This window comes from Leguminivora glycinivorella, chromosome 10, assembly GCF_023078275.1.
Source record: "Leguminivora glycinivorella isolate SPB_JAAS2020 chromosome 10, LegGlyc_1.1, whole genome shotgun sequence".
Classification (NCBI taxonomy): domain Eukaryota; kingdom Metazoa; phylum Arthropoda; class Insecta; order Lepidoptera; family Tortricidae; genus Leguminivora; species Leguminivora glycinivorella.
The window spans coordinates 2,175,388-2,189,141 of NC_062980.1; the positions used below are offsets into that span (position 1 = coordinate 2,175,388).

A 13,754-nucleotide genomic window follows, 5' to 3' on the forward strand; every position below is an offset into this window, starting at 1 on the left:
AGCCCTTTATCGCCCAATGCTGAGCATAGTCCTCGCTTCTAGTACGCCACTTCTCCCGGTCCTGAGCTAGTCTCATCCAGTTGTGACCAGCAATTTTCCAGATGTCGTCCACCCTATATATATATATATATCTTATGTCATAGGCAGACGCTCCGAGAATAAAATAAATTTTTATTTAGCTAAAAAATAAATATCATCAACACACAAGTAAATATCAAATATCTTATTTATCAGATCTACAAATATACAATTCAACTTTCGTTTTCTAAGAATGTTTATTGCTTAGAATGTTTCTACGAATGGTTGAGCTTTCAATGTAAATTAAGTGAAAAATACTTATTTTCCACTTGATTTATATCGAAATCTCTACAAAACTGATATTAAATATCTTCAATAATATGAAATACTTTCCTAGAAGTTATATCCCATATTATGTACAAATCTATACCTATAAGAAGTTGACAAAATATTAGGTAGATACATACTAGCTTTTGCCCGGAGCTTCGATAGCGTTAAGAAGAGAGAGAGTAGCCTATGTCATTCTCCATCCTTTCAACTATCTCAACTTAAAAAAATCAAGTCAATTCGTCGCTCCGTTTTGCCGTGAAAGACGGACAAACAAACATACACCCACACTTTCCCATTTATAATAGTAAAATATAGTAAAGTATGGATAATACATACCTATACACTGCAATATCACAATTTTATTTTCTTTTAAGTAACCCCTGAATTCCTAAATGGCACTAAAACTTGAGGAGTCTCATGTAGTCTGCCTACCTCTTTTGGGAAAACATGCGGGCAAGCATAGTCGCATGATAAATCGTATCACGCCAGTCCGTCCTATAGAGACACACCGACGCGATAAAGTTTATCACACTAGTGTTCTACGCTTGCGGGTGTGAGTATAAATATACACCGTGTTTCACTTAAGACTAAAAACCTGAAAACAGTTTGTTCAGAATCGAGAGTAGAATAGATTGAGCTATATCTTGATGGGGGTAATATTTTTTGTTTAATTTGTATTATTAGTTATTTTTTACGTGCCCATTCTATTGTATTCGTAATGCGACATTGTGTATATCGCATTGCTAGAGGTTGCTTACCTTTTTCAGTATTTAGGGGTATTAATACTGGCTGGTTACTTGGACGATACTTTTTCCGTTCCGTTTCCGTTTTTCCGTTTTTCCGTTGTTTGTCAGTTTAATCTTAATGTTAATTACTCGTACCTAATTACAACCTTGTCATTTTGAATGTTGGGTTTAAATTTGCTTACCGCGATTACCTGTCTAATTTGAAGTTTACTATGACAAAGCTTTAAAGTATTTTAGAGTGACATCTTAGCTGTCTATTGGTCAACCTTATGTCATTGCAGTAACGTACACAAATAAATAGTTTAAAGGTGTATGATGGTAGTTAGCAATTATTTTATTGAGCGTAAAGTTAAAAGTCGAGTAGAGCTGTACAGAAAATTAAAAATTCAATTTAAAAAAAAGTAAACATCAGATTTAATTACGAATACTCAAGAAGAGTTTAATAAAATAAAAATCAGTTGGGGTGTCTGAGGTTTTGAGTGATACCGGAAACACGTTGTATATATTATATGTTATATTAAAAAAAACTAAATCGAAATCGCGTCAATCCGGGAGCTACGATGCCACAGACAGACACACACAGACAGACAAACAGACAGACAGGCACGTCAAACATATAACATAACACCTCGTAGTTTTTTTTTGTCGGGGGTTAAAAAGAGAGAGCGAGTGATTTATAGTTCACCACTCATCAATCATCAATGTCAAAGGGATTTTGGCCAAGATGGGACACGCTGACAACACTGATTGTCGCATGTGTGGCGAAGAGGAAGAGACCGTCAGACATCTAATGTGTGAATGTCACACCCTCGCCAGACAAAGAATGAGGAACTTTGGAGCAGGCTACCTAGCGCCGAAGGACTTCAGAGAGCTACCCATGAGCCTCATCATCCGATACGTAGAGATGGTCGAGAAGCTCCTGAATAGCTGAAGGATCTTAGGATCGAAGGGGGTAATTGCACAAAAGATCCCGATGGGTCGAAGTGTATCCGGAAGGGCCCCCGCAGATTTAAGATAAGATAATCATCAATGTCATCATACTCATCATCTTCTCTTTTATTTACCTACATCGCTAACTCGCTTCTGGTGGGACTAGTACCTTAAAATTGGTCGTTACGGGCTGAAATGCAATTAACCAGTTGTAGCTAGTGTTGAGATAATGAAAGATCCGGCTCATAAAAAGTTAGAAAGGAAAAAAAAATTCAAACCCATTAATATAATTGGGCGAATCATCTTTTTGATCGTCATTTCTGGTCTCCATTGATATAATTGGGCGAATCATCTTTTTGATCGTCATTTCTGGTCTCCATTGATATAATTGGGCGAATCATCTTTTTGATCGTCATTTCTGGTCTCCATTGATATAATTGGGCGAATCATCTTTTTGACCGTCATTTCTGGTCTCCATTGATATAATTGGGCGAATCATCTTTTTGACCGTCATTTCTGGTCTCCATTGATATAATTGGGCGAATCATCTTTTTGATCGTCATTTCTGGTCTCCATTGATATAATTGGGCGAATAATCTTTTTGATCGTCATTTCTGGTGTCCATTATATAATTGGGCGAATCATCTTTTTGACCGTCATTTCTGGTCTCCATTGATATAATTGGGCGAATCATCTTTTTGATCGTCATTTCTGGTCTCCATTGATATAATTGGGCGAATCATCTTTTTGATCGTCATTTCTGGTCTCCATTGATATAATTGGGCGAATCATCTTTTTGACCGTCATTTCTGGTCTTTGGTGTTACTCAAAATGTATCTGGAGTTACCAAGAAATTAACGCAACGTGGCCCGTGGGCAACTACGGGAATCACCAAACCAACGGGTTTGAGTTTTTTTTTGTCGATTGATCTAGTTGTTCTACTTTTATTTACTGTGGAAAAGAATTCATTAATTGATTGATGTAAAGATTTCATGAGTAGGTAACTATTATAGGTAATAGGTACCTACTTAATACGTGAGTATAATATAAATTGTTGTATTTAGGTATGTAAGACTTCTAGTCTCGCTTTATGTTAGGCATTTGTTATAAATATGTAAGTACTTGAAATGTTATTTCAACTGCTAATTTCTAATATTATTTTTGTGATTTTGGCCAAAATCCAATACCGTGCACTCTCTTCCCTTCAACTAGTCGACCATTCAATCTTTAATAACCTAACCACAAAATTAAAATTTTGAAAAAACCCCCGACCGCGACCTAGTGGACCGATTTTCATGAAACATGGCTAAGAACACTCCCGACTAACTCAGCTTTCAGACAAAAAAAACTAAACCAAAATCGGTTCATCCGTTCGAGAGCTACGATGCCACAGACAGACACACACACAGACAGACAGACAGACAAACAGACAGACAGACAGACATACACACAGACAGACACGTCAAACTTATAACACCCCTTCGTTTTAGCGTCGGGGGTTAAAAACACACGGTTAAGAAAAAATAATATATTTCTTTTATCGACTAACAAATTATAAGTCGAAAATGTTTCTTAGTATCACATCACTACTAGTAGTGACTAGTGAGTTTAAGGACATTCATTACCCACTTCTTATTTGTATTTCGCCTTCCAAAGGCTTTATTATTTAAATGGCAGTTACATCATTTACTTTGTAACTGTTAACATTGAATGGTTTTCAAGAGGTAAGGCTGGCTATAACTCATCGTTAACTACCTACGTAAAATGTTGAAAACTTTACATTTTAGCAATTTTTTTTTAGTATGAATAGGTAGACGTTTGACCACGATCACACCTGATGGTAAGTGATGATGCGGTCTAAAGTGGAGCACGCTTACCTATGAGATACCTATTTACTCTTGCTTTAAAGAGACCTGCCCCTCTAGCACAACTTGTCTTGTCGCGCGCGAGTCCATACTTGAAGTCGCGCTTGATGTATGAACTCGCGCGCGATTAGGCAAGTTGTGCTAAAGGGTCTGGATTGTACTCATGTGGAAACACAGACTCAGGCAGGGCATTCCACTCCTTGGCGGTTCGCAAAATAAATGTTCATTTTTTTTTATGGGATAGGAGGCAACGAGCAGACAGGTCGCCTGATGGTAAGCGATCACCGCCGCCCATGGACACCCGAAACACCAGAGGTGTTGGAGGTGCGTTGCCGGCCTTTGTTGAATTTTGCTACGTTGAAGAAAAAACTATAATTTTAACTATAAAACTCCCGTGAGACTCATACATATTTAAAAATATTTTAAGCGGGTTACTCACGTATTAAGTCGATATAGCGTTCGACATGTTTCGGTTCAATTTCGAGAACCTTTCTCAAGAGTAGCGACACCCCGCCTTTACATGTCGAGAGCGCGACGCATACGTGAGTAACCCGCTTAAAATATTTTTAAAAAACTATAATATTAGTTAATAGAACTTTGGATTTAGGAAGCTTCAGTGAGGATAAAACGGCCTATTAACTAAGGTGTAGAGTTTATGTCATTTGGGCTTTAAGAGTTCTGAAGCTTGGCCTTATGATTTCGTCTTTAGTTATTTTTAGTTTTTGACTCCCGACGAAAAAACGACGGGATGTTATAAATTTGAAGTGTCTGTCTGTCTATCTGGCGGCTTCATTGTCTGTCTGTCTGTTTGTCTGTCTGTCTGTGTGTGACATTTGTCTGTGGCATCGTAGCTCCGGAACGGATGAACCGATTTCGATTTAGTTTTTTTTTTGTTTGAAACACTCCCGTTTTTGAGTTTATTGTTGAGTAGGTATATCCTCATTTCATCAGCAGATAAATAAACGTAAGATGAATTTTACTGTAATACCTACTCGTGGCTTACAAGAATAAAATCTCAGCTCAATTTTCTACCTGCATCTACTCGTATGTCCGAGCACGCAAACTTTCAGAACAGCTTCCTGACGCGCACAGAGTTTGTGATAGCTAAAACAACTTGACAACCAATGAATGTGGACCCCTCCAACAAGCAACGTATATTAAGCGAATGAGAAAGAGTCATTTTCAGTACAGATGGTGTTTTTTTCATTATTATTTTTATTATTTCAGAAGTTGTTCATTATATGCCAGGTCGAAACTTCGGAGGCTCATCTGTACTGAAAAACGTCGTACGATACACGTGCGAAAAGGAAATTCGTAACTCGTATAGATTTAAAACACTCCCTTCGGTCGTGTTTTAATTTATCTCCACTCGTTTCGAACTTCCTTTTTTACGCACTTGTATCGTAATGTACTATTTCATTAACCCCAGACGCAAAAACGACGAGGTGTGATAAGTTTGACGTGTCTGTGGCATCGTAGCTCTTAGTTTTTTTTGATCGAAAGCTGAATCAGTTGGGAGTGTTCTTATATAAATTTTCATTTTGTGGTTACGTTATTTTTCGTTCATTATCATCCACTTCTATTACGAGATAATAGTTATTTTATTTGCTACAAGGGGGCAAGTTCTTGTTTATCGTTATTGTTTATGATATTGAAACCCGTGCAAGCGAAAGATTCCAATATTGATCCGCGTGCGTAGCGAATTATTTTATTGATCATGTTTTTTATCTTGGTCATTATCTAAAGAATTTAATAAACAAACAACATACCTGTAAATCTTTGGTAGAGCATATTTAAGAAATGTCCTTAGTAATAGGAATGGGAATTTCGATATTACAGTGAGCACGTGAGAGTAGTTTTCTTGAGATTGGATGGCCGAGATTCTTTAAATGGCTAACATTTGGGTTAGACTACCTACATACACAATATATTTCATAATAATACTCGTAGTATTGGAAAGCTACCTAGGTGCTTGAAAATACAAATAAAATGGTGATTATTTTTGTGTTCGATAACGGCTACTAGGATTTGATCATTAGAATTTAAGTTTCACGGACTGACAATACTGAAAAATATAAAAATCTGTATTTAGAGAACTGCACACTTGTAGGTACATTGGGTGCTTGCCGTTTTTAAAACACTTTTAGCAAATAATTCGCGTAAGATACGGGGGGATGACGGGGGGCATTTCGACTAGCGGGTAATTCAAGTCTAGTTTCCATGTTACGGCTCAGCCACGACATTGGTCTAAGCGCGACAGCGGTGAGCGGCGGCCATATATTAAAAAAAAAAAAAATCATTTATTCATGTACCAAAAATAGCAGTTATAAACAGGCCATAAACTATATTAACACAAAAATAGGCTTCACCATGTCCGTGCCTGAACTAGGGAGATCCTGTATCTCGGGCAGAAAAAATAACTTACAAACTAAAACAGGGAAATTATTTGATAATATCATGTGCATTGCATAGGTATTCAACTAAAAAATAAATAAGTTACATTACAGATTTATAAATAGAGTAGGTTACCTACTTAAAAATATTGGAGCGAGACACAGCGATGGGACTTTCCATTCGTACGTATGGTTGCCGCTCACCGCTGTCGCGCTTAGACCAATGTCGTGACTGAGCCGTTATACACACGTGCCAAACAAGCACGTATATATAGAAAGTCTAAGGGGGGGGTCCGGTAGCCTTACCATGACTTTTTTGAGTTAAAAAATACGTTACGTTTTCAGTGAGAGTTACGGAAAATGTATGGAAAAACTGAACAGCGCTCCAAGCGGAAACGCTCAAGTACTAAAATTTTCATCGGTACCATAAGTTATTAACGTGTTTACTCCGAGTTTTCAATACGTTCCTAACTTTACAGCTAAGGCGCTCTCTTTCTAACTGTATGAAGTCAATAGAACCAGAACTATTTGACAGTCTCTAGTGAAAACTCAATACTTTACGTGAGTAATCATTGACAGTCACTAGCGTAAAAGTAAACCACCAATTCACTGTGATGTGTCATTACTGTCAAATTATATAACAATCCCGCAACATTTTCACGATTATATTTGCAATTTTAAATACAATTATGACTAATATGTATTAATTTATAATATTACGTGAAATTCAAGAACAGCTTAAATGTAGCAGTTAGTCAGTAGTTCGATAAAAAGATAAACCAGTGATGAAACCAGTGTTTGATACTTTTACAAAGGTAATGAGTTATATTTATTCATCATTTTGTACTGTTTAGCTACAGTTGAGATGATTATATTGCTTGCTTTCAGAAAAAGAAGTTATTATTGAAAACAATATTTCCATGCAAGCCGTATGGTATTCAGCAAACCCAACGTAGAAGATTGTTCAAATTGATAAGGAATGAGGCAGTTACGAATCAACTGATTATTACCTACAGCAGCAGGCAGTACCAATTCATAGGCATTTTTGTTCCTCAATGCACAATACGTGTACCCATCCATAGTCACCATAACACCATATCTCGTGGGTATGTATTAGAAGTGAACCAAAGGAAAAAACTTCAAAAAAATTATCCTATTATTGAAATAAAGTATATCATTCTGTGACTTTGTTTATTTTGTGATATTCTTGAGTAACAGGCTAAGTATTTAATAAATTGACGTGAAACGAAAACTTAAAACCTAAAATTCAGCGTTTCCGTACATATCAAACATCAATTACAACGACATCGACATAACGACAAAGTCTAAGGTAAGGTATGGAACTTTTGAAGGCCATTATGTGATGTATATGAAGATTATAATTTGATACAAAAGTGAGAGCATAGTGAAAAGAATTTTGAAACAAGTAAAAATTATATCCCATTTTTTGGCGGGGCACGTAGCCAAATGCACAAACGATTATGATAACATCGTTATCGTAGCTTAGCTATCTCTATCACTTTTCCGTATTGACGTGACAGAGCTAGACTGAATTTCGATCGGCGTCTAGCGTCAACGATTGACATTTCAGCTAAGTCCTTGTGTCAAAATTGTCAAAGCTATTTTTTTTTAATTTATTGGGAGCATTGGCAACTTGGCCATCAGCTCAAACATACAATATTTAATACAACATACAAATAACAGGAATAACAATTACCATGTTAAACATAAAAGTAATAATTGCACATATTGAAATGCTAAACTTATGACTATTTAGTAACTACACAAAACAATGTTTGATGAATGAAAAGAAGTATTTTTGAACAATTACTAAATTATTTACAAAGCGCCAATAGTGTGCATAATAAATTCATAAATTACAGGGTATAATTTTGGATATTTTAAAAGAGCCTTCAAGTTGATTTCCCGGTTCTTTGCTTGGCTGAAAATCCCGGGAATTCCTGGTATTTTCGGTAGGTACCGGTATTTCCCGGGAGCAAACTCTAATGCAGCAAAGCGATAATGCGAGAAAGTACTTTTTACCCACCAACAATAGTGTCGAGATACGGGCTATGTGAGTTCTGTAGTATGTAGTTTCCCCAGTGCATATAGAATACATAATTATCTACTCGTACCTACTACCTACGCTGTAGTCGCTGTGTAACATTTCTACAATCATTGCAAGCATTTCTTTAAAGACAATAGTAATATGAGTAATCGAAAAAAACGCAGACAAACGTCTGCATAGAAACCTACGGATGAAAATTTTATTTTTTGTACATGTTTGAATAAGGATTCTTTTATTACGCGGGCGAAGCCGCCGGCAAAAGCTAATTCTATATATGATGCTATGTACACTCTAAAAAAAAATTGGTTGCTCCTATCAATATTTTGATAGTCGTAGTCAAGCATCTTGATTCCATACGAGCCTGATAAGATCTTAGACAAATCGAATAAGGTAATTTTGATTGCTCTTACTTTTGCAACGTAACTGAATCGATTAAGATCTTGTTCAATAATTCCATGAAAAATAATTATGTTAACTAAATTACCTTAGTAAGTTCAACTAAGGATTGAATCAACCTATGTTACATAGTTATGCCTAACAAGTTCATAATTGATTCAAGGTGTACAATGGTTAGGAATAACAAAACACCTAAGTTATTAGTTCAATCATACATTCCCTTGTTGTTTTTAGTAATCAGCTTTATTTGAATTATATAAGATCGTAATTGTAGTAATTAACTTAACGTCAACTAAGAGAAAACTGCTCTTAGTTGGTCTTCATTTTTTAGAGTGTACCCTTTTTCTGCAAATAAAATATTTCTATTTCTTTACTACTCGAGAACATCACAAATAAACAAAGTCAATTAATGAAATACTTTATTTTAGTAACAGGATTATTTTTTTGGAGTTGAGGTTCCTTCCTTTATTGGAGCACTTCTATACCTACCTGTGATGATCATGGCCAATAATACCATTAAGTGCATCGCGGAACAAAAACACCTATAAATTGATACTGCTTCCGAAGGTAATGAGTAGCGTATCTGCCACAGTGCCACAGTATTCATATTAATTGAACTATCTTCCATGTTGACTGAATACCATACGGGTTTGTTCGGAAATGTTGATTTCAATAATAGCCTCCATCATCTTTCTGAAACCAAAAACTGCTTTGAGCAATATAATCATCTCAACTGTAAATACATAGTACAAAATTATGGCCAAAAATAACTCATTACCTTATTTGATTTGTTTACTGGTTTATGATGAATTTCACGTAATATTATAAATTAATACAATATGTTAGTCATAATTTTATTTAAAACTGCAAAAATAATCGTGAAAATTCCGTGTGATTTTTGTATACTTAAGTTGACAGAAATGTCACGTCAGAATGACTTGGCCTATGGTTTGAGGCCTACTACCGAATACCGAAGTTATCGAAATGTGGACATGCGTCTCTTTTACTCTTATCAGTATGAAGTGAAAGAGGAAAAGTCCCTCAATGCGTATGTTTCGGAATTCTCAGTAGACCCTATATTGACAGATTTCGATAGGTAAATTTATGGAGATTAGAGGTAAGGAGCGAAAGTTTTAAGTATCAGAAGTGCACATATAAAAGAAAAGATAGGTGGCACTGGAATAGCAGGTACATAAGGGTTTGACAATCTCTTAGCCTTCTCGGTAGTGACCCCGCCTACGGAGCAAGAGGTCCCGGGTGCAAATCCTGATAAGAGCTTTTTTATTTTTTTCTACTACATAATATCTTTTCCTGGATTATTTTATATTTTTACATACATACATACATACAATCACGCCAGTATCCCATGAAGGGGTAGGCAGAGCACATGAAACTACTCAAGTTCCAGTGCCACTTTTGGCAAATAAGGGGTTGAATGAAAACGAAATTGTGACATTGCAGTGACAGGTTGCCAGCCTCTCGCCTACGCCACAATTTAACCCATATCCCACTGTCGCCTTCTACGACACCCACGAGAAGAAAGGGGGTGATGAAATTCTTAACTCGTCACCACACGGCATATTTTATAATTTTAATATCAAAAAAATATTTTGTTTTGTTACAACTTTTCGAAATTTCATTCGCAAGACTTACAACATTACCTAAGAATCCTAAGATGGGGCAAATAATGTAAAAGGGCTTAAGTTGACATTTTTATTAAGTAATAAAACAATAATTAAACACAATTAAAATACACAAAATGAAAATTTAAAAAAAATCAAAAATCAAAAAGAACGCTGTCAGGATCGAACCTGAGAACATCTGCATACGAAGTCAGCGCACTACCACGGGACTACATCTTGACTTGTTCGGTATAACGAAATCAGCCTAGAGAATAGAACGTCTAATGTCATGTCACGTCGCTGATCATTGAGCAAGACATGAGAGATTTGTAACCTCAATTACAAGGCATCAGCCGGTCATTTTTGCGACTGTTCTACTTCGACAGATTTTCCTCCTTACCTCTATTCTCCCTGGGTAAATTACATTTACTTATGATTTTAGTTCCATCGCGTAAACACCAGAGGCGTAGCATTCGTCTATAGTTCTTTCTCCGTTTATTCATAAACTTAGAAAGGGACAGAAGCAGCTTCTTTGGAGTGAAGTTAGGTACAATATAATGTAAACAAACGTAAACTCACTCACTTTCTAAGTAAAGTAATACGGCTCTCACTTGGGCAGCCCATGGTAACGGTACGGGTCATAAACTCAACCGGATAAAAAGCGGTCTCGAACATTAATGCAAATTAAAAGACACTATTTCCTTATAAAACTATATTTAATCGTTTTCTTCTTAAAATTAGTTGATTGACAATATCATTAGCGTCTATTACGGCAGCTATTTCCCTATGGATAGACATAAAGGCTAGCCCCGTGAGGCGCTCTTGTCCCGTCCTATTACGCAAAAATGTTTTTAACCTTTTTAAGGTTGAAAAACTTCTTTCAGCAGTTGCTGGCCAAGTGGCCAGTATCAATAGCAACTTTCTGATCGAAAGAAAGAAATTTGGATCACACTGGTCGATGGCCCCAATAGCAGTTCTAGGTTTTTTTTTCGGGCTCCAGGGTTGACCAATGATTATGCCAGAGTTCGTATTCAGATTTGAATTTGTGGAGTCTTCTTCTTCTGTTAACCCAAGAAAAAGTTTAGCAGCTTTCAGTAGTTCCGTTTTTGTGGCGTTGTCAACATTATTAGTCTTCGTTGGCAAGACCTTTTGTAATGTGCCAACTGTGTATTCATGAGGTTGGAATCGGGCGTCTAACTCGGATATCAAATGTTCCAAGAAAGGATAATTAATATATACGTTTCGCCGGTAGTATATCTCCGCAGTTTCCCCTAGAACATTATTGCGATGGGTTTGGCGACCAGTTGTACGAGGTGCCACTAGTTCACCGCCCGGGCATAAATTTTCGGCGTCCTTTTGAAGAAGATTCACTACGTAGGAAAATAAATCGCGAGCGTAGCGAGCGCGAAATTTTTTTCATAGTAAAGCCGTAATTTGAAGATTAACGCAATACAAAATTTATGGATTTCATCAGACAGAGTGCGAAAGGGACAAATGGTTGAACTTTCGTAGCCGCACCCTAGTATAGTTAAGTACGTGTGGCTGAACGTGAATATCATGTACATAAAATAACAAACAAAATGGAGCACTATAGTGGCCAAGTCAGGAAAGCAAATTCGGAATTTGTCCCAACTAAAAGAGCAGATAATTATAAATAGTAAGCGCGGTTTTTTTTCCTATTGACTCGATTAATTAAGACAACCGCCAGCGGGGAATCCGCGAACTTTCAAGCTTTTATCATCTGCACTCTGCAGAGCTGCGGTCTTTGACATATTTTGGGGTATTTTGACTTCACAGGGCGTCTATGTTCCCGACTTTTAGGCCTTATATTTCGCCATCACTATTATTTTTATAATAATGTTTAAGAGTTAATTAAGAGACTTAAGAGATTGCGGACTCGATCGTCACCGTCGGGACGCCCATTTCGGTATTTTGCCACTAAGTGATCTGAGTGCTTTAAAATTCGCTCACCATATGCTGCGACTCACAAAATTGCGCCTCTCTGAGACGTTTTGCGCCTTTGGCTTTATGAGGAACTCCGCTTTGGACTATCGGATAGAGTCATATTTTTGCATTTGGATAGCGACGTAACTTTTGGTCCCAATATCAACGCTCCCAGTAAACTTGACATTGTTCCGATTTTGGTCGCACTTCTGACAGTTCGTTTTTGACTTCCCAGTTATAAAGGTTAACCAAAACACTTTTGGTCCCAACCGACCGTAATATCCACTTCAAACCCGTATCCAAATGATATCCCGCTATCAAAATCAGAATACATCTGTAGAGAAATGAGGTGCTACCTGAATAGCCTGCATTCAGCGCCGGCAACCAATTTGTCCGCAGATGCCTGCTCTTAGTTCATAGCACTAGTTTAATTCACATAGAACTAGAGTTGAAACCAGGGAGGAAAGAGGTAATAAGACGCATAATCTAATGGAATTATTTCTACTGCCAAGTACCATATAATACGGGGCAGACAAAGCCCATACAAAAAAGCGTACCCCTGAAATAGGCTTAAAACTAGATGGCGCTGTTCGCAGCCTGGAAGTGGCCAAAATCATATTTTTCCGAAATATTTTTGTATATATCCGAAACGTTTTTATTTATTATAAGAACAAAATATGATATTATGCTTCTTTATTTTAATCACACATCTTGAAAAAATAAAGTAGGCATTATTAGTGTAGTTATGATAGTATTTAATAAGTAGGTGGCGCTAAAAAAATGAGGTACGATTCCTAGTATGGAGACTGTAAATTCTATATATGAACAATCCTTGCTACTGCTCATCGTTATAAATTTCAGCTGCAAGAGTAGACAGTAAGAGAGCGGACAGGTAATTGGGAGTATTTTCTTCAGATATAAATAAATTAATTAATTTTATTGGAATAATTAGCCCTGTTGGGTAACACCCCTTTCCCCCGTGTGTATCGTACAAGTCGACTGGGGAATGGTTCATTTGTGGTGTACCTGCATAGGTATTGGGCCAGCAACCAGACTGCATGACGATTCTTTTTTTTTCTTTTATGAGAAACAGGTAAATCATTTGACTACAATCTCACCTGATGGAAAAGTGCCGATGTAGTCTAGGACGTTTATAAACCTAAAAAATGTCTATTCACTCTTGATTTAAAAAGACCCAAATGACAGTGAGCTGGAAATAGACATGCAGGAAGTGAATTGCTAAGAGTGATACTGAAACGTCTGCTGTTTCATGTGTTCTGCCTACCCCTTTTGGGGAATACAGGACGTACACGCGTCTTTAACATACATCGTATTATACCGAGATACCTAAGAAAATTTGTATACATATTCTTAACGCCAACGACGCGACGTGGTGAACAGCTACTAAAACATTTTGAATATTCTGATTGTGTGTAAACTTG

At 36.8% G+C, this 13,754-nt stretch overlaps 1 protein-coding gene across 1 annotated transcript in view; it reads right to left on the reverse strand.

The window, feature by feature from the left end:
* The window catches only part of LOC125230543, a 50,150-nt gene that overhangs the window by 19,684 nt on the left and 16,712 nt on the right, over positions 1–13,754 (reverse strand). The gene's annotated exons all lie outside the window — the stretch shown is intronic.